This window comes from Lissotriton vulgaris, chromosome 3_1 (assembly GCF_964263255.1).
Source record: "Lissotriton vulgaris chromosome 3_1, aLisVul1.2, whole genome shotgun sequence".
In the NCBI taxonomy this organism is placed as follows: Eukaryota; Metazoa; Chordata; class Amphibia; order Caudata; family Salamandridae; genus Lissotriton; species Lissotriton vulgaris.
In genome coordinates, this window is record NC_141689.1 from 228041287 (window position 1) to 228064378 (window position 23092).

Consider the following 23092-nt stretch of genomic DNA (forward strand, 5'->3'; position numbering starts at 1 on the left):
CTTGTAAATTGTTCACTGCCTGCTTAGGAAGGGGGGCGCACGACCGAGCTCGGAGGGCCACCGATCTCCATATTGTGCAACAAATTTGCTGTACTGGACAAGGATAACAAAAAGGATTGTCTCTCTTGTGACTTTGGTTATTCCATCCCCTGGTTTCAGAGCATTAAAATGACTTCTGAGAGTTTAGGCGGAACGTGTCTTTTTTCCACTACAGATAATTTAAACGCTAGAGATAAAACTACGGTAAATTGTAATTTTAAGAATGCCAGATGAGCAGAAAAAGGAGGAACTTTTAAAACAATCTGTTAATCATTATATTTTGGTACAGACGACCTTAGATCCGAAGCCCTACATCGAGTGTGCTAGCCTCACTTAGGAAAGTATGCATCTGACAAGGTTCAGAATAGGCTCAATTATTATTGTGTTAATGTTCTCCAACTCACTGGTGTGATTTTATTTTTATTGAATAGCTTAAAGTATTGTTCATGTTTTCAAATCTACTCCTTTATGATAATTTTTTAACGGGTAGATAAGGGAAGAATTGAATTGAACTGAATTGAATTGAATTGCCTACCTAATGATGAACAAATAATGTAATGTAAACGCTTTATCAACAGCAGCGTCGGGGTACAGTTTCCCTAATTAATTAACCTAAAGGTGTTTGAAGGTGGTTTGGGGGTTTCCCTAGCCTTCTATTTGGAAATCTGTATTTTATAGAACCTGGTCTCCCCTTTACTGCCCCTTGGAGTGAAATGTGAACAGTATAAAAAACGTAAATATGAGTTTGTGGTAATCAAACGGCTCTACGCTGTCCTTATTGAACACACAAGCAGCTAATTTTGTCGACAAGGAATATTTAGAAACCACTTTATTAATTTGCTAAGCAACATGTGAGCAGATAAGTCCCTGTATGTCAGGCAGCATGTGTTCCTTCTCAGACTTCAAGGTCAATGTAGTGCAAGTTCCTTTACAAGATAATTTGTTTCCTATAAATATCTCTCTTTTACTCAAAGTTAATGTTTTGTTTAATAGGTTCTAATCTTCAAGTTGAAACGAGACAGTCTGTTTCTTTTTCCAATAGGTTTCCAAATTAATGCATGTATGAGTCACCCTGAATAGCTTAGCAATTAGCAATTAGACTGCTGTAGTTCTGAGTAGGCAACATTATTGCAATCAGATTTTATATTCAAGCTGAAACTGAATGCATTCTTTTTTTCATGTGGTTGATAACTTGGTAATTCTTTAAATATAGTATGGTAAATTCAACCACCAATTGTATTGTTTTAATTAGTGCAGCCTGTTTACCTTAAAGAAGGGGCTAATTATTCAAATCAGTTGCATGTTACTCAATTTCATAATATGAAGTTGATACATCTGCAGTGATTCAGGGTACCATTTTTCAATGTAACTAATTTAGAAGGTTCAAATCAATGTTACAGTGTACTAGACATGCTAGTGCCTTTCATTCAATTGTATGCATGAATATAAATATGTAAGCGGGAGAAAATAAATGTTACAAAAAATCTTTCAATGGTTAAACAAGATAACCCAACAGGTTAATATCCATGATAACTAAATTAGTAAATGTCATGAGGCTTAAGACAAAGGACTATTTTGCACATTTCATAATGTCAATTGATTTACATTTCATAATTGATTACTTGGTGAGTAATACAATTTCAATTAGAATGATGGACCAAAATAAATAGTATAATGTATTAATCAAATCATTGTTTGATTGGAAAGTGTCCCCTACTGTGGGAGTGTAAATGCAGGGACTCTGTGTGCTGCTCTTCTTGTGGCTAAAAGAAAAATCCAATGGCATTCCATAAATCTCATTAAGAGGCATTCTCCAATTTTTGACTGCGGATAGAACACTCTTGCCCACATGCATCAATATCGGCTTATGCGATTTCTAAATTGCGAAAAATAGCGATTCGCAATTTAGAAATCGCAAAAGCCTATGCATGATTATTTTTTCATTTTTTATGCAATTCGGTAAAAATCGCTATTTTTACCGAATCGCATAAATAAAGCGAATTTCAAATTGCGAATTCGCAATTCCCATTCATTCCTATGGGCCAAAATGCCCATAGGAATGAATGGGAATTGCGAATTCGCAATTTGAAATCGCAATTCATCAATCCATTTCAAGAGTGGAGAGGGGGGTCTAAATGACCCCCCCTGCACCCATGAAATGTACTTTTCAGTAGAAGTTACATACACACATGTCCTAAGGACATGTGTGTCTGTAACTTAACAGTTTAAAAAATGCATTTTTGTGCATTTTTAATCAATTTCGCAAATTACCACGAGGTTGAACTTCGTGGTAATTTGCACTTCCAATTTGAAAAATCGCACATTTTTTGGAAATGATGCACAGCATTTAAGAAATCGCAAAATTGCGATTTCTTATATCCTATCGCAATTTTAGAAATCGCAAAAAAGTTGTGATTTCTAAAATAGCATGATGCATCCCAAACAGCACTTTTGGAATCGCAAACGGCCGATTTTAAGGAATCGCACCGTTTGCGACTCCAAAAATGCTTGATGCATGTGGGCCTCTGTGATTTCAGAAAAAAATTGTGACAGATCCCACAATTCATATTAATCACATAAAACACAAGAATCAGACATGCTGACTGAGTGAGACACTGTACCCAGATGCCATTGGTCAGAGAGAATTAGGTCAGAGATTATAAGTAAATATGTGTAAAGATTGCAGATGTTTGGCTACCAGCATTCCTCCGTATATTTACTTCTACTATCAGTTAAACCCCCCAAAATGGAAATAACTGTGCGAGACAGAAAATACCAGCTGGAATTCTGCATGTTTCTCCCTGCTTCAATGGGGTTTAATGTACACATTTACCACCTTTTCTGAGCAGGTGGTACATGGTAAATATGTGCGAGATTGGTGTAGGTTAGGAGATTTAGAAGCTGAATTTTCTTGTGTTCCTGCTTCTGGTAAAGCCAAGATACCATAACAATTGCACTCATGACTGAGAACAGTACAATTGTACATGGAGATGCCAGTCCACTCAACTCACAATTGGTTTAAATACCACAAGGACAACCCAATAGTACCCTTCACAGACTTGGTAAGATTTCTTCAAAGCAAAAAGCTTTCCAAGAAATAGTCTAGAAAGGGTAAAACGATAAAATGTGGTTGGTGTCAAACAAAGCCAACCAGTTAGAAACAATTTATCAGTTTCGGAAATACCCTCAAGAACAAATAAAGGCATACCAGGAGAAGTGTGGCTCACTGGTTAGAGGAGGCATACCCTGAAGCTGAGGTCAGAACCGGGACCAGGGTTCGATTCCCGACGCGGCAGGGTCCTGAACCCAATTGTCCACGGACTCGATAATTCTCGCTTCGGTGCCCACTCTGAGCACAAGTTCACACTATGCAGCTCTGGGCAACAAGCTTGCTTAATCTCCACAACGGCCCCCCGCGGCGGGATGCCTGGCTTTCATCTTGGGGATGCCCAGCACGGGTGATCTCACAGGGAAAAACCAGGACGGGTTCCCAAGGCAAGCGCCGAGATGCCCAAGGGTAAAATCGAGCGCTATATAAGTACATACATACCCTGTGAAGAAAAAAATAGAACATCCATTATTTATTCAAACATCACTTTTTCAATACTAAATTTGTAACAATAGCAACATATATGCACCCAGGATCAAAGCAGTAGCGCACAATGCGGACTACTGCTGTACCTGGTTTCCTTAGTATTTCAAAGGGACTCGGGATCACATGTGTTTTAGCAAACCTTGACTATGCAGCATTGACTGGAATAACATCTGTATGCAAAGAAGTATGATTTGAACTTTACACCGACATCAATGAAGAAAATCTTTTGAAGTCTATTGGTTTTCCATAACTAATGTGAAATAAAGTTTGATGGACTCATACTTCTCTACCGATGTTTGATTCTGGACTACATTCACACAGAAATTATGGATTAGGGCAGTCCTTATATTAGTTAACAATGTAAAATAAATCGTACACGTGAATATTGATCCCTATACCCAATGGTCCCGACAACATGACTGCAATGTGCAAGGGAACCGAGTGTAAATACTAGGGGCCTCATTTATGAGAAATGATGCATCGCTGCGTGAAAGCAGCGTTCGTCACTTCTCAGTGTGCACCCCTTGCGACATCCCTGATGCGTCATAGTTAATGTATGACGCATCATGTCGCAAGGAGTTACTGATACGTCAGTATTTCTGATGTATCTGTAAGCGCAAAAGTGACGCATTGCTGGAGTGTGTCACAAAAGAGACGCAACTCCAGCAATGCGTCCTTTCACATGGGGCAAGCCCCATGTGAAAGAGCCTGAGTCAGTCTTACGCCTGCTGTAAGGCAGGTGCAAGATTTTGACGCAATGGCATCCTAGAAGTGACGCAGTGAAATCTCATAGATTTCACTGCGTCACTTCTACGTGGCTTTTTGAGGGGGAACAACCCCCCTGTGCTACATTATACCTGACGCAGGTATAATGTAGCACAGGGCTTTACAAAGTGGCGCATCTGCTTAGGTGCGTCACTTTGTAAATAGTGCACAACAGGAGGCATGTTTTACGCCTCCGATGCGTCACAAAAAGTGACGCATTGGAAACGCAAAACTGACGCAAGGCCTCATAAATGATGCCCTAAATACCTATTCGGGTCACTTCATTCACAGTGAACGTGTCATAGCACTTAACTCTGTATGTGCACTGAGTCCATCGCCCCCAACACCCGCCACAGTGCCTCCTTTAGTGTTTGCCCTCCCAAAACTGGCATACATGATAAACAAAGAAAACAAAACAATAGTGAACTTGTATCCCAACACCCCTGCCCTCGGGCAGCCCAGCAATGGCTGTCTACCCAAACTAGCCAAGTCAAAGAAATAGTCACTACCTTTGACTACCATGGCAAGTCTATGGGATCGAAGGTGGGAGCAGGTTCAAAGTCTGGCCAGCACTTCCACTTTACAGTACCAGCCTCCATGTTGTCTTCTGCATTCTGCCTGAAGGCTGAGAGGGGTTAAGCTCCCCATGCCCCAAGCCCCAGGCTACCTCCTCTAGATGATCTTGTCCGACGTCTGCAGGGTGACCACTGGTGGACCGATCTCTGTTTGATCTGGGCCCTCTGATTCTGACCCTTCCTAGCATCACCCTGAGGGTGAGTCCTCCTCATCTTCCGTGACATTAGCTTCCAACAACTCTGTGGCCATCTGCAAGGTTTCTGCCCTGACCCTATCTGTTTGAGATTTGGAGGGCTTGGATAGCGTCAATCTCTGTAGGGCTGTCAGGGACACCATTTAGTCCTTCGGCACTTCCCTCCATTGGATCTGGTCTGTGTCGGTCTTGGTGTTTCAGCACGATACGCTTCAATCCAGGACAAAGCTTATTTCGGCTTCTGGCAGAAGTATGAGGTGCCATTTTCCATGCTTTTCAATTTTGCATGTAACATAAGGGAGTTAAACATGCCCTCCCCCTCAATGCCTTCTTAACTGTCATAAAAGAGGCCTTCCTGGCCTGGACTACTGCTATATATTCTGGTTACTGTCTCTTAGCTGATGCCCACTCCAAAGGGGCCTGCTTCTTAGATCTACTGTAAAATTACATATATGTCCTTGAATTGTAACAAGCATGCCACCACTGGCCTGAGCAGTCAGTTCAGTTCAGTTCAGTTCTTTATTTATTTCGATGGTTAAAAACCATCATAAAAATGCATATCATTACATAACCACATAAAATCATACTGAACATCACAATTAAAAACGATTTAAAAAAAAAGAGTTTTGTTATTATTATATACAGGCTTTAAGCATAAAAGGGAGCAGTAAATTACATGTCATCCTCCATCAACCCCTTGCATTTCTTAATTTGACCACCATTTTTAGAAAACTCATAATAGCACACAAGGTACGCATCTCAGTTGCTCTTTGCAAAAAGAATAGAGCAGGTTTGGCATGGTCAATTTTTGATTCCTTTAAAATGTTCACCAAAAATCTTCGACGCTGGATTTTATAAAAAGAACAAAGTAATACAAAATGAAGGGTGTCCTGCGGAGACCTATTGTCGCAGCCGCAGGCACCCTTCTGCTCAATTGTTAGCGTAAAACCAGACGGGTAAGCTAAAATATTATGCAACAAGTTGAACCTAAACCGGGTCAATAAAAATCTCTCATGTTGACTGTACATTAAAAAGAAATACGGTACCATGCCCATTTCATTACATACAAGCGAGTGGGCTACTACCGAGGATTTAGTGGAGTTAAGTTCCATCCTCCTGCAATCATATTTTTCCATTAATTGCTTTTGTACATAATTTCTGCAGGAGGTATCCACATTTGAGGGGTCAGAGAATAACATTTCCCGGTTAATGGACCCTAGGGTTTCTTTTATGTATTTCAACCAAGGGATTTGGAGCCATCTATCTCTCAGTAGACAATCCTTAATGATCTGTCTGGTTAATTCAGCGTTAGGGTTTAGCCAAATTTTAAACCAGGTCAAAATCGGTCTCATTCTGATCAGGTCAGATATATATGGGGTGCCAAGCTCTTTGTGTGTAATAGCTGCTGTGATGCTCTGGGGAAGTTTTAACAGTTTTTTAAAAAATTTGTCTTCCTCTCCTTGTATCTGTTGTGCATCCCTAAAACCCCACACCTCTGCTCCATAAAGGATTGGTGTCGGTACAACGCAGGCTATTACAATGCCTGCTGTTGCAACACGGTTTTTACATCGCATACCATTACAACGCATAGTGCTTTTAAGCGCTGGATAGTGAATTATTTAATTTACTATTCCAACTCCAGTCCCCGTGGATAGTAGGGAAGGTGTTGGATAGTAAATTAAATATATTCCCTATCCTAGAGCGCCCCCCAGCGCAATGCGTTGTAATGGTTTGCGTTGTAATGGTTGCGATGTAATGGTAGTGCGTTGTAATGAATGCGTTGTAAGTGATGTTCCCCTCCATAAATGGCCTTCGAGGTGCTGACCGCTCTGTACAGTGTCATCACCTGCTCAGGGGACCAATGACCCACTCTTCACGCAAAATTTAATATAGGCCCATTTGCTGAAACAAGTTTCCTAGACCTCTCCTCAATCAATGGGGCAAACTTAATCTTTTCATCAAATAGGAGACCCAAATACGGGAAAGTGGTCACAGTGTCCAGAACAATTTCCCCTATTTTGAAGACAAATCTCTGGTGTGGTTTTTTCCCTGCTACCATAATGAAAGACTTTGTCAAATTAACGGAGAGGTCCAGATTCTTCATAAATTCAGCAAAAACCTCTGATCAGGAGCAGGAGACTGGCTGCTGTTCGGGCGAGGAGGACCGCGTCGTCTGCGTACAAAAGTACCGGTATATGGCGCAATCCTACCCTTGGGCAGTCAGTCCCCAGTGCTAGCAGGGCACTCTCCAGGTCATCTATGTAGAGAGAAAACAAAAACGGAGCCAGGATACACCCCTGCGTCACTCCGCCAGAGCACAGGAAGGGATCAGTACTCACCTCCCCGCGCTATAGCGGACTTTGGCAGTGGTGTTCCAATGCAACTTCTTAAGTACATTGATCAGGTCTGGATCAATTCCCAATCTATACATAAGTGTCCAGGGTTTAGCTCTATTAACGTTATCAAATGCCGCTGCTAGGTCCATGAATCCCATGTATATGGTCCCATCATCCGTCTTAGTATATTTAGCCGCAAGCAGGTATAGATTGAGACATTGATCACTAGTTGACCTGCCTGTTCGGAACCCGTACTGGGTGTCCACCAAGATGTTATGGGTATCAGTCCACTCTATTAAGCGGTTAAGAAGTGCCCTCCCAAGTACTTTAGCTGAGACATCGATCAGCGAGATCGGTCTGTAGCACTGTGGATTGTCCCTACAGCCTTTCTTGTATATAGGGACAATCACTGCAGTTGACGAAGATTGCGATTTAATTGCTGCATTAAGTACTCTAGTCTTGATTGGAGCCCATAGATCAGTATTACTTAAAAATAGGTCTGGGGGGGTACCATCCGGGCCTGGAGCTTTATTTCGCGTCAGCCCTAGAATTGCTTTTAGGACTTCCTCCAGAGAGAGTTCTAGTTCTTCTGCCCTGGGTCCCTCCCAGATCCCATCTCCAATGTCTACCTCCTGTTGATTATACAATGATTTAAAATGGTTAATCCATTGAACTGGTAGTATATTGGTACTGATTACTGGGGAGCTTGAGTTTTGGTAACAGGGTCTATTTATAATTCTCCAAAACTGGGTGTAGTCCCTATTTTCTCCAGCCTCTCTAAGGTCTGCCCAAACTTCTTTTTTGGAGAGCGCTCTTTCCTCTCTTGACCTGCATTTTATAGTTCTGTCTACATCGGGCAATTTCAATCTTGTCTCTCGGGACCTTCTTTAGACTCTGCTTTAATTCTCTTAGTGCCCTTGAGCAGTTCGTGTCGAACCATCTTGGGGAAGGTATTTCCTTAACAGGCCTCTTAGTGTTCAATAACCCTTCCACTATTTTGGTTAGAGATTCAAAAGCCCCAACCACTCCTCTGCCCTCTATTGTGGGGTCTAGACAAGTCTCTATGTGCCCTTTCCCTTCACCCACTAGCTTGATGTAAAAATCTTGCAGATTGACCCTTGTCCACCTTATGCGTCTCCCTTGGTCCGTTGGTTGGATTTCGGTGACACCCCCTAGATTATTCCCCGGTAGATCTTTATAATTAATTTCCAGGGAAAGGGGATTATGATCGCTGAAGGGACTCCACTCTGTTCTTGTTCTTATAATCTAATCTTTAGTGTGAGCAGAGATCATTATAAAGTCTATATGGCCGGGATACCCGTCACCCCCTCCCAACACAATCCCCAAGAATGGGAAGACGGAAACGGTTCTTGAACTTTTGGAAGGCGGGAGGGAGTTACCCTCCCGGCCGTATTTATTAAAAATATGAAACAAAATTAAACATTAAAATAACAGTTTCATATCATGTACAATTTCATTTACACATTACGATGTTTATTGGCTAACCTTAACATATCTCTAATACAAAGGCTCTCCTAGCCGATTCTAAACATCCTGTAAATGCATTTCTCAAAATTCAAATTGTACATCCTAACATTACGGGCCAACGGCAAGGTCGTAACCGGTGTCAGATCCCTAATTCCAGAACTCCCCCCCTTACTTGTGAGGGGCGGGCGCACAGAGGACTGTACCTCTGTGCCATATTCCAATTTCCCTTGTCTTAGTGGGGGCCCCATATTTACTCGACGCCATCTTGGTGGTCGTCCGAGGACTCGTGTGAGGTGTCTAGAAGGTAGCGTAGACACCCCTCCCACCCCACACTGCTTACCACATCCGCCGTCGCGGATGTCCTGGCCCCGGGAAATTCCCAGGAGGGGCCCGTAGCCCCTCCTCCCCAGGGAGGGGCCTATGACCGCCTTCCCTTTCGGCTGCCCCATCCTTAGAGGGTACCGCCTCCCCGTGTGAGGGGCCAATGGCCACCTCCCCCCGGGCGCTCCCATCCATAATGGGTGGCGCCCCACCTCTAGGGATCTTCCAATTACTGCTCACCGATCATGACCTTACCGCCCGACCAAAAAATAAATGCGACATTTTTTAACCTAATGAGTACGGAATAACAGTTATACTGGACATTTCAAAGTATAAACTTCGAACTATGCAATAACACTTCTTTCAACTCAACTGCGATACTTCGCCTAAGTACATGCTAAAAGAGCAAGCATTTTATTGTCACATCAAACAATCCCAACTTTATTAGAAACAACCTGAAAAAGAGATAATATCCTCGTTAGAGATAATATCCTCGTTAATCGACTTTATTGCAATACAAATCGCTGCCATCAGGGGTTGGTGGGTGGGTCAAAATTGGCTCCTTGTTCCGTCTCGGGCTCACGTGCAACGAGGAGGTGCAGCTTCCAAGCACAGGAACAAGAGGATGCTTCCTTGGGTTGTTGCTCCTTTTATTCTTCCTCGGGAGGGCGTGGACCCTCCTCCAACCGCCTACGGGGCGTGTCCAACGGTGTAGGTGTCTAGGACAACCCCTCTTGGGCGGGAAAAGGCGCGCCCCGGCTACGCCGCTTCGGGCATACCAGCCGAGACATGCCTCCCGCCCAAAATGGTTTCCCGGGGGGATCGGGGCACCCAACCATACGTTCGGGGGGACCGAGTGGTCGCCCCTTTCCATATGGCCGGGATACCCGTCACCCCCTCCCAACACAATCCCCAAGAATGGGAAGACGGAAACGGTTCTTGAACTTTTGGAAGGCGGGAGGGAGTTACCCTCCCGGCCGTATTTATTAAAAATATGAAACAAAATTAAACATTAAAATAACAGTTTCATATCATGTACAATTTCATTTACACATTACGATGTTTATTGGCTAACCTTAACATATCTCTAATACAAAGGTTCTCCTAGCCGATTCTAAACATCCTGTAAATGCATTTCTCAAAATTCAAATTGTACATCCTAACATTACGGGCCAACGGCAAGGTCGTAACCGGTGTCAGATCCCTAATTCCAGAACTCCTCCCCTTACTTGTGAGGGGCGGGCGCACAGAGGACTGTACCTCTGTGCCAACTTCCAATTTCCCTTGTCTTAGCGGGGGCCCCATATTTACTCGACGCCATCTTGGTGGTCGTCCGAGGACTCGTGTGAGGTGTCTAGAAGGTAGCGTAGACCCCCCTCCCACCCCACACTGCTTACCACATCCGCCGTCGCGGATGTCCTGGCCCCGGGAAATTCCCAGGAGGGGCCCGTAGCCCCTCCTCCCCAGGGAGGGGCCTATGACCGCCTTCCCTTTCGGCTGCCCCATCCTTAGAGGGTACCGCCTCCCCGTGTGAGGGGCCAATGGCCGCCTCCCCCCGGGCGCTCCCATCCATAATGGGTGGCGCCCCACCTCTAGGGATCTTCCAATTACTGCTCACCGATCATGACCTTACCGCCACAGGCCGGATAGTTGACCGGCTATCCGGACCCCCCACAAAACTCCTACTAAAGGTCATGGCTACACAAACTCTTTAACCAAGCTATGAAGTCTCCCATGAGTAAGACATTTCCCTCCCGGGACAAATGGACCCCATCCTCCAGATACATATGGTCCCCTCGGATACATCCATGGGGAATACAATGCAATTTTCCTGTACGAAACAACCTACCCAGTTTATTATTAACCTTCTTTACCGACTGATTCAAAGCTGACACAGAGAGGGCCCCCCGCCACACCTTCCTAGGAATCATGTGTGACCATGCAATCGTGCACCCCGGAACCCTTCTCGCCAACCAACTTACTGTGGACAAAATTGACTCGAGAAGTACTCGTCGACCAATGGTTACCAAATCATTGCCCCCAAGATGTACTATGATTACAGGCGGCGGTGACCTCGTCCGCCCTAACAGTCCCTCAGTAAAAGTTCGAAACTGGTCAATACAAAGCCCGCCCCTTCCGTGGAAGGTCACCCTGTACCCGTATTCCCCAGCCATGTGAATCATGTCACCTGCTTTGAATACGTCCGCGGCATGCCTCACGTATGAGTGGCCAACGACCCACACCACACTTCCCTCAGCCGGTGATCTTTGACCGCTGGTCCCCAGGTGTCGGGTCAACTGCACAGTCCGCCCCGCAAAGCCTGCTCGCGAAACTGTAAACCAAACAGAAAACAAGAAGCGTGAGTGCATGACATTAGCTTCACAACATGTGCAACCGCACATACCTTTTATAACAATTCGAGGACCAACGCCCCAATTGTTTCACCTTTTCAACACTCAGACCCCTGGCTGTGGCCTCTGTAGCAGCCCCTATCCGGAAGGAATGGGTCCCAAAATCGCTCGGGTTCAAGCCCGCTGCCGCGATTGCCATTGTTAACACCCGCTGGAACTGAAACCTAGTCAGTGGGGTGGCGTCGGTGTGCCTCAGCAAGCTTCCCCCCCATGATACCGCCCTCTGTGCTAAATACTCCTCCACGCATTTTACCGGGCACATGGGAGACCCTGGAATCCGCTGGACTACCACACTGTCCCCGATCGCTCCCTGATCGGTCTTGGACCTGGCTATTGAGACTACCATCGTCTCGCCCTTAATTTGAATGTGTTCTTGACACAGACCTTCCCCCGTATCCTTCTTATTCCTTGCTACCAGTTCGCTTACCCGCATAGCCCCATGGAATGCTAATGCAAAAGCGGCCCGGAACAGCACTGTCTCCGATTGAGATGAACATGTCGCAGGGAGTACGGACATTAACAGGGACAACCTTGCTAGGCCTATCGGGTGCCTCTCATCCACTCTACGACCCTCAAGGCGTTGCCACCCACGCAGTGCTTTCCTTACGAGAAAGGACGATGTGGGGTCCTGGATGCCATGAGCCTGCGCCATGAAGGCAATGGCGGCCCTGTGCCTATTGGCTGTTGCCAGTGATCGGCCTGCCTGATGTAGCGATACCAGAAATTTCAGGACATACTCCTCCTGCCCCCACTGCTCCCCCCTAGCTGAACCCAAAAATGACCAATAGGAACGGAACGCTCCTTCATATGCCTTCCTTGTCCTGGGTGCTAGACTCTCTCCCACGAGGTTTTGTAATCCGGGGCACCGAGAGACCAGAGAGCTTCGGGAAATGGTGCCGCCACCAAGTCCGCTGAGGGCAGAAAACCCCGGAAGGCCTGCATGTGGGAACGAGAGAGTGCATCAGCCGCCTGGTTCAGTACCCCAGGCACGTGTCTTGCCCTAAAGTGGACATTTAGTCTCATACATAGCAGGACAATTTCTTTCAGCAATCTCAAAATCCATTTGCAGCGTGCTGCCTGATTATTGATACATTCAACAACGGTCATATTATCAGACCAGAACAAGACAGTGCGATCACGAAACCCCTCTGGCCATGTTTTCAAGGCCACCAGAATGGGGAACAGCTCAAGAAACCCAATGTTACCTGTGAGCCCACTATCGTGCCACCACGCCGGCCATGTTCGTGCCGACCATTGATCACCAAAGATGGCGCCAAAACCCACACTCCCTGCCGAGTCGGTCCACAACCCTAGCTCCTCGGAGGAAGCTGGCGGTTTGTTCCACACGACGCGACCGTTGAAATCCGCCAGAAATGCTGACAGTCTAGTGCGGTGGTGCCCTTCCTTGAGGCCAACCATGGCTTGTGCGATAGAGCGGGAAAAGGGGCGAGCCATCGGTATCACTCTAAGGGCAAAGTTAAGCTGACCCACAGCTTGTTGCAACTGATGGAGAGTTACGTTTGTCTCGCCGAGGCACATTTCGAGCGAGGCCTTAAATTTCATTACCTTCTCCTTGGGCAAACGGAAGCACCCCTCTACAGAATCGAGCTCAATTCCCAGAAACTCGAGTGCAGTAGATGGCCCCACTGTCTTGCCTGGTGCCAGTGGCACGCCAAATTGTTTCATGAGATTACAGAATTCCCTCACAGCTTGTGCACATTCCGTGCCCCCGGCTGCCCCCAGAAACAGAAAATCATCAAGGTAATGCATAACCTGTGTAAAGCCCGTGGCTTTGGTGAACACCCATTGTAAAAACGTACTAAACCTCTCAAAATACGCACAAGAGATGGAGCAACCCATCGGCATACATTTATCCATGTAGTAGCGTCCTTGAAACACAAAACCCAAGAGACGCTGATCCTGTGGGTGTACCGGGAGCAACCGGAACGCTGACTCGATATCTGATTTAGCCATCAGCGCTCCGGGCCCCAGGCGATTCAAAATGGCGACAGCCTCATCAAAGGATGCATACCGCACCGAACAAACTCCCGGGTCAATCGCATCGTTCACCGAAAGACCCCTAGGAGCGGACAAATTATGGATTAACCTAAACTCACCTGGGTCCTTCTTGGGGACTACTCCTAACGGTGAACAAACAAAGTTAACAACTGGCAGGTTCCCATATGGTCCCGCAACCCGACCTCGGGCCACCTCCTTTGCAATCTTTGCCTGTACCACCGCCGTATTTTGTTGAACCGATAGTTGGTTTTTACACTGTGCTTCCCCCCGAAAATCCCCCGCCGGGATGCGGAAACCATATGAGAAACCGTCTCGCAACACCCTGGCGGAGACATGATCAGGGTATTCGTTCAGCCAAGGGATCATTGCCATGATGTCAACGGGAGTAGGTAACGGTGCCCCTCGGTCGATATTAGACCTGTTTGGCCCCTCCTCTACCTCCTGTATCACCATTCTTGGCTCTGCACGAACTCTCGGGGTGTGAAGATTATCCGCACCCTGCACACTCATGCCTGAACTTGCATGTCCCTTGTGGCCTAGTGCACTTGCCTCTGTTAAAGCTCCAACAGACCCCTTTCCTACCTGAGTTCCCATTACTCTTTGTGTGCTGATCACTGTTGGCGCCCGCCCGAAAGGGCGCCGCCAAATAATGTCGGGAAGGCTCCGCCCCATTCCCGCCAAAAGAAGACGACTTTGTTGTGTTCGGCATAACCTGCTTCTGCCATGAAATAGAGTCAAAACAATCCCACGTCAGGGATGAGTCGTGCTCCTTGGCCTTACGAAATTTGTTATCATAACCCATCCATTGATTGCCTTCATACGTTTCATAAAATTCCATTATACGTGTCTGGTAACAAGCTAATTCCGACAGTACTTCAGGCCTACGTTCCCCCATGATTACAGTGAACATTCCAAACGCCCTGGCCCAATTAGCGATCGTTTCATCTACTCTAAAACCCGCCATTTTTGCACGCCATACACTCGGATGCAACAACTCTTTTTGATTTTTAACGTGCTCAATCTCATAGTGGTCGGTCAACAGCGAAAACATGTTCACATATTTAAAGGCCAAAACCCTTTCTTTCACATCCATCGGGATATGTTGGACCACCTTTTCCCTCCTTGAGGGTAACGATCCCTCCCCCGCCATTGGCAACGGCTGCTTACCCGAACCAGTAGCTGGATCTGTTGTCGCTGCTGTTCCAATGCTCGACGCCGGTTGTTCCAAAGGGAACCTGCGGGAAAACAAGAGGACAAGGTGCCTTCGCAGCATCTCTCGATTGCCGCAACTGCTTCATTATTAACCTGGCCTCCTCGGCCGTGTCTCCCGGTGCCACAGCACCCTCGTTGTTCTTGCCTAACCACGCCGCCAACTGGGCGGCCAGCTCAGGAGGCGTATCCCCCTCGTTAACAGGTGTAATTACCACAGGGATCGGCTGTCCCGCGTTCGGGATCGGAACTGGGGCCTCCACCGGACTGACCGGGCTCGCCGGAGGTGACTCGGGAACTGGGGCCTCCCCTCCTGCCGCCCTATTCCTGGCCCTTTTACCTCTCCCGGCAGGGACTACTCCCGGCAATGCTGGTCCGATGACTTTCTTCGGTCTACCCGTACCATTCATTGCCGCCATCTGCTTCTTCATGTTCGCCATGTCCTTCACCAGCATGCGAAGCATTTGCTCGGTCCCAACCTTCTTTCCGACCTTCTTGCCAGGCATCGTTTCACGGATATTCGACCTGAGGTCCTGGGTCCAAAGCTTCGGAATCACTGAAAGGAGAAACACAAAATTACAAGTTCTCAAAATTGGCTCCTTGTTCCGTCTCGGGCTCACGTGCAACGAGGAGGTGCAGCTTCCAAGCACAGGAACAAGAGGATGCTTCCTTGGGTTGTTGCTCCTTTTATTCCTCCTCGGGAGGGCGTGGACCCTCCTCCAACCGCCTACGGGGCGTGTCCAACGGTGTAGGTGTCTAGGACAACCCCTCTTGGGCGGGAAAAGGCGCGCCCCGGCTACGCCGCTTCGGGCATACCAGCCGAGACACGCCTCCCGCCCAAAATGGTTTCCCGGGGGGATCGGGGCACCCAACCATACGTTCGGGGGGACCGAGTGGTCGCCCCTTTCCATTATACACCCACAGCCTCTCCCTTTAAATGTAGGTATGGGAGTCTCCCCTTCTTTCAGTTCAACCAAATCCATAATATGGGTGAGCGCAAAGTTGTCTAGAAGCTTCATCAGCATTGTGCCCTCTTTGTTATGTTCGACGTGGGGACCCTTTTCTAAAGGACAAGTAGACCAATCAGCAGAAATGGGAAATAACTTGAGGCATATGTGACAATTAAAGTCCCCCATCAGCAGGACAGTTGGTTCAGGCCCCCTCATCCTTAGATCTATTTCCTCATTTATCCTACTCTCAAGCTCTAATAGTATAGGAAAGTTCCCGTCAACTGGGCCAGAGTTGTAAAAGTTTAGAAATAGAAATCTCTGCCCCTGCCCCTGGAGTGAGACTGCTTGTAATGTGTCTGAAGCCCAGTCTGGCTGTGACCAGGTGCCCTTTAGGTCTAAATCTACATATATCGCTAGGCCTCCTTTTGCTCTCCCAGATTTCACCTCTTGGGCGGGTCTAAAAAAACATTTATAACCTTCCAATTGAGAGGGGTCAGAATCTCGTGCCCATGTTTCTTGGAGAGCTATAATATGAAAGTCCCTTAAAAATTCTTTCCACTCCTTGTTTTTGAGTTTAGCTTCCAGACCTGCTATATTCCAGGATATCACGGACAATCCAACTCTATTCTCTTTCCTACTCTCTGTGCTGAGTTCATTTGTTCTACCCTCATCCACTACTATTGGCCCTATGGCATTTTCGATCTCCTCCCAGTGTTTAGGGAGTTCTTCTAGCCCCAAGATTTGCTCATTCCCGACACTCAAACGACTACCCTCTATTTCAAGACATGGGCATTCACTGGTAGCTACGGGTGTTACAGAATTATTTTCCGTCAGGGTGAGTCAATCATTATCCTCAAGTGACTGCAAAGGGGCATATCTGTTTCTCCACTGAGAGTAATCTCGTGGAGGTAAGAACTGGTCAGGGTAGCCTACGGGTCTTGCTCTTTGTGTGCGTTGAGGTCTTCCAGAGTTCCACCCACCATCATCAGCACAATTAGTATACCAACTCCTTGGGTAAAAATACCCGAGTGGGAGTGCACAAATTTTGCTAGTTTGATTCCTGTTGGCGTTCTTCAGGATATAATCAACCAGTCTAGTGTCTCTGAAATTTGCAACTATGCAGTCCCCTCTTATGTCCTTTTTCCTCCCGCCAAGCAAATTCACTCTTCTTACATGCACTATCTCTCCTCTGTCCCCCTTATTTAAGGGTCTATGTATATTCAGCCACCTGGAGATTTTTGCATGTAATTGGGAGTGTGATTCTCTCTCAGTAGCCCTAATTTCAGGTACCCCTGCGAAGATTATTACAAATAGGCAGGCCTCTGGGGGGAGATCTATATGTGGGGGGGGGCTATTTGTAGTGAAGAAAGGGTCAGAATCCATGTGAGATGGACTGTGATTCCCATTTCTCTGATAAGAATCTTCCTTTCTCCATTGCATTAGTGGTTGTAAAGGGGCTTTGTTCATATTTTTAGAACTCGTCTTTTGAGGGTGCCCCCCTCTCTGTTCGTTATTGGGTCCCCCTCTTGGGTCTTGGGGAATTTTCAGTACCTCATGAATCTGGCCAATTGTGTGTTGAGTGTGACTAACACAGTTGTTATTTGACAATGTATTTTTGTCGACATTGACATTGGTGACCATCTCATTTGGTTGATTAGAGCCAGTAGGGGGTTTCTTAAAAGTATGTTCTATTACCTTACTTTGTTTAGCCAGCTCACATGCAATTTTGTCCACCTTGCTTATGATGGGTTTTAGCTGCGCAGTTATGAAAGATTCTAGGTGTTTTTTGAGATCTCCTAGGACTACCTCAATCCATCCTGGAGGATTTGTGCCTGAGTGGTTGTTATCTTCTACTACGATGGCCTCTTGCCTACCCTTAGAACGACTGCCTCCTACAAGTGATTTCCTTTGTATCTGTGGTCCCTTAGTCCTCTCCTGTCGCTTTTGTTTTCTCTGAGGGGTCATTTCACTGCGCCCGGAAATTTCTATCCCCGGGGATTGAGCGCAGGGAACATCCTCAGTTTCATTATTTGGTGAGGTCACATTCCCTGTCATAATTGGGCTATCAGCAAATGATGGATCTCTAGAGGGAGTTAGAGTTACTACATTGAGATTAGGTGAGGAGGATAAACTCCTTTCCATGCGTTTTATTTCCCCCGAGACCTTCTTTAACATTAGGTCAATTGCAGTGGGTTTTTTCCCTTTAATTAGGGCAGACTCTTTTGTTGCCGCTAGCGTTTGTTTGGGGGTTTCACTATTGTGGGTTTTACTCCTGACAGAGCGTGTTTTAGGGTGATTGGCCTGAGCAGTCTCCCCAGGGCTGGTGGCCATGCTGGTACCCTGTACACCCTCTCGATTACAAAGAAGGGAGTGAGTTGGGTTGTGCCACTATAACCCATAGCCACGTCTTCAGGTACACCACTATGTCTGAACCCTCCGTGCTCTTGGGGAGGCCAAACATATGGATGTTGTTGCACCAGTTTTGGCCCTCTGCAGCTTGTGCTTGTTGGTCACATTTGCTGACCCTTTCTCTCAAATATGTACTCTGGTGCTGGCAGTAGGCCAACTGATGGAGCTTCACTACAAAGTAGTGTCAATGAATGAAGGTATCCTAGCTCAGTTCGTCTCTCCCGGGGTCTGGTCCCCAGGAGGTTGGTTGTAGGCTGCGGCTGGGGCTGACCCACCGATCTCTGGAGCACCCTGCAGTGTACACTGGCTGTCTGTCCCAGCTGCCGGAGGGGGTCCTTCCCATGCTCCATCAGCAGGCCCGCTACTGTAATTGCTAATATGTGGTCTGGTGAATGCTTTGGTACTGCCATACTCCTCCGTTGGAAGGAGAGGGAGATAGGTTGGTAGGCTGGGGCGGGGGGCTGCCGATGCACCCCTATGGTGCAAGTTATTCCAGGATTTGTTTCAAGCATCCGCCATAGTGGCTTACTTGGCCACACACACCACATGGATCATGCACTCAGTGAAGTCAGTCCTAGTGGTGGTGTATTTTTCGAACATTAATAGGATGAGTTGGATGTCATTTGCATGGAAAATAATGGAGATGTCATTTGCTCTGATAATATCAGTAAGTGTTGTCATGTAAATGTTGAAGAGGGTTGAGCTGACTAATGAACTCTGGAGAACTCCATAGATCCGGTTCTTGGGCTCTGATGTGTGGGGTGGGAATCTGACTCTCTGTGCTATTCCTGTGAAGAAGGAGCATATCCATTTCAGGGTTTTATTCTTGGATGCCTTTTTCTTGTAGTTTTTTGATGAGGCTGAAGTGAGACACTGTGTCAAATGCCACTTAGAAGTCCAGCAGAATGAGGGCAGCAGATTCTCCAATGTACAGTAAGGCGTGAATCTGATCTGAGGCAGTGATGAGTGCTGTTTCCATGCAATGGTTGCATCAAAAACCAGACTAAGTGTGATTAAGTATGTTGTGCAGTTCCAGGTGGTTGGTGAATTGTGGTTGATTGACTTCTCTATCACTTTGGCTGGGTATCGCAGCAGGGAGCTAGGGTGGAAGGTGCTCCTTTTGCTGGAGTTGACAGAAGATTTTGAGGAGGAAAGTGACTGCTGAATGTGGGTACAACTCATAAAGTTTCAATCCGCAAAATTCCGGGAAGATACATAAAAATTTGCCATGCCTCGCTGCTTGCACTAGTTTTTGGTGCCAAGAGGTTTTTCTGTGTTGTAAAATCATCACTAACAGCACCACACAGCATGCTGGAAGGAACAGCTTTCTGCTGCTCAAGCAAATTTTCTACTCGAGTGGCAGCTTGCTCAACACGAGTGGTCATGACCTACTGCGACCGCCCTCATTGAGAAATCTCACTAGGAGGCTTTTTAGAGACCGGAAATCAGTGAGGGATGCAAATTCTTGCTTGCGCTCACCAACTTAACTTTGGCAGCGTTGTGTGGAACCTCTATGTTCCAAGCGAAGCAGAGAGCGGGCAAAGCTCTGCAAACTCCGCCGGCAGGGCGGAATTATTTGCCCACCCTTAATTTACAGTCTTCTGAAAGGTGGCGGATTTGATAGAGGAGTTGATGATGTGTGTGAGAAATGTGTGATCAGAGGTCCTCCTATGTTGTAGATTTGAAGTGGAAAGGGGTATTTTGGGTTCCCAGAGAGGTATGTTTTCATGATTGCTATGGTGTCTGCCTTGGTGAGTTTTCTCCAGTTTGTTGAGTAGGAGTCCAGGTAGGCAGTGGGCAGGTTAGTGATGATGTCATGGCGGTTTGGTTGTTTTTGGAAGTTAATGTAGATTTCTTTGCTATGAAAGAAGTTGGAGGACTTGCTGCAGTGTTCATGGGAAGGAGTGAATCAGTTGGCTGTGGCTTGTAGGGTGTTGAACTCCTTGAGGATAGAATAAAACTCCTTGCAGGTGTTAGAGCTGGCCTATAGCCAATCTGTGGGAAATCTTCCCTTGGTGTCTCTTAGAAGATGATGGTGGTGCCCAAGTGCATCCTAATTGGAAGATCTGGCATCACCTTTATGGTTTGACCTCAGTTTCCTTTCCAGCTGCTTGCAATATCTTTTGTAGTCCCATAATGTACCACGTAACCGATCTTTTGGGTCTGCGCTGTTTATGTATATTGATGGATGCAAGTGTGTCTTCACAGTTCGCTCTCCACTGGTTGAAGTTGGTGATATCATTGACTAGGTTGTCAGCGGTATTAGGTAGGTCTGTTTTAAGTGTTCTGATCAGTTCAGTTTCTGTTGATCTTTTCCAGTTTTATCTAGGGAGGTTGATGCTGGTGGGTGCTATTTCTTGTCGGGTGGAAATTCTAAAGTGGATGATGGAGCAGTCGATCACTGTGAGTGGTATGACACAGCTGTATTCAATGTTGCTGTCAGAGATGAGGATTGCATCTAGAGTGTGTCCTGTGATGTGCCTGGGGTCTGTGATGTGCTGGGAAAGCTGCATATTGCACAGGCTATCAAAAAGGTAGGTGGAGCAGTGGTTGATGGGATCTTCCAGATGGAAATTGAAGTTGCTGAGAAGTATAAAGTCCTTGGAGTTTATGATGAGGCGGCAAAGAAGTCTGAGATGAGGTTGTTGACCTTGTATCATGGTCTGGGTGGTCCGTATGCCAGGGTGTACTTCAGGGTGGAGCTATAATTTGTGTATAGGCTGAAGTGCATGTGTTCCTTGAAGGGAATGTCTATCTATGCTTGTTATAGACTGTGACAAGTTGTCATTCTGGTGGTATCGGTGTGCCTATGTGCTTCTTCTTCTGCAATAATGTATGCAGGTTAAGTAACAACAGTCATCAGATGCCTAATTAAAATAAATATTACATTACATTTGACTCTGGCTCAGTTAGAATTAGGGATAGTGAGAGTCAGGGAGAGACTGAGACAAAGACAAATTGGCTAAGGGAGACACATCAGCACATGGATACTTGAAGGCATGGAAAGTTGAAGGGGGTAAAATAAATCAGTTACAACTGAGAAACAAGGACATGTAAACATTGAGATAGAGAGACACAGAGTCAGGAAGAAACACACATCGGGAGACACTCTGCCGAGGTCAGTGAAACAAAATTAGTCACTGACAGAAGATTAGAAACACATGTGGATTGGCAAATTCTTAACAACAGAAGAGGAAAGCTCAAGGGTGCCTGTTAAGTCCCTGACACTAACAAATAACACCTTCAAAGCTCACATGGACAGTGTGCTGCAGGTTAGCATTAGTGAACATCATTATGCTTTATTTTGCGAGTTATTTACATAGAGTTTTCTTAGATAGATGCTCGTATGGCACAAAGCAATGCAATACAAAGCATTGCATTGATTTCCTAACCATTATAAAAGCTTGTGGAATCAAAGCAATATCACGCAAAATATGCCCCTTAGCAAGTTTAGGTGTTCTAGTCTAATGGCTCACACAAGCAAGGTTTTATAGACGACTGCAAGATCCACAATGTCCACCCAATCCACATAGCACTGCCGCAGTAAAAACGCACACCCTACAGGTCACATCACCATCACCTACTTGTCCCATATGAAATGATAGGGAACAAAGCCCCCCTGTGGTATCCATCCATTGAAAAACCCACAAACTGCATTTATAAGACCCCAATCGAATGCTACAAGAACTGTTGAATGGTGGGCAAAATAAATCCTATGTAGCTTAGTATCATCAATCAACATCCAACTGGATTTATAAAGTACTGCTAATCATCCTCAAGGGTATCAGGGGGCTGAGATCTGCACTGCTCTGGAGGCATCAGTTGAATAGTTATGTCTTGAGTTCCCTTCTGAATTTCTGGAGGGAGGGTGAGGTCCAATGATGGAGGGGAAGGTTGCTCCAGGACTTTGCAGCGAGGTAGGAGAAGGAACATCTTCCCCAGTTGCTTCGGTGGATGCAGAGGGTGTGAGCGATCGAGAGGAAGGTGGAGCACAGGAGTATGGAGGGTTGTGGAAGCTCAGGCGGTGGTTGATGTATGCTGGTTCTTGATTATGCAGGTGTAGGTCAAAATCTTGAATTGGCATCTCTTGTGGACAGGGAGCCAGTGGAGTTTTTCAATTGAGGGGTGATATGGGTCTGTCTGGAGAGGTCGAGGATGAGTCTGGCTGCTGAGTTCTGAATGGTCTGCAGTATTTTCAGGAGGTGTGAGGTGATTCCTGTATAGAGTGCATTGCTGTCCAAGCAGCTGATGACAAGGGCTTGAGTGATGGTGCCAATTATATCAACAAGACCAATTCATGTCCTTTCCGCAGATTAAAAGTATATTTGGGTTACCATCCTCCTTCCACTCTAAATACATACATCCATCTAAAGCAAGCTATTCTTGATGCATACACTCACTGCTCACCACCCACCTCCTTTAGTACTCAGCTTACTATTCTGATTGATAAATTACATTCCCTATAACAAGTTAATCCCAAAGCTTCTGCCATTTATAATTATTTACACGTTTCATTCACCCCACAGGACAAATCCAAGACAGAACTCTCCTGGAAGTAAGATTTGACTTTTGAATGGTCAATTACTTTTTGGAATAAAATATGGAATAATATCAGGAAATTCTCAAGAGCGGCTAACACCATGCAAACACTTTTTAAAATTTATAATAGGCTGTTACTATCTCCAGTTGCGCTACATTAACTACATGCTTGTGTCTCGGACTCTTGTTGGACATGTTCCTTTCCTCACGCAGACCTTCACCATTTACTTTTTACATGTCCA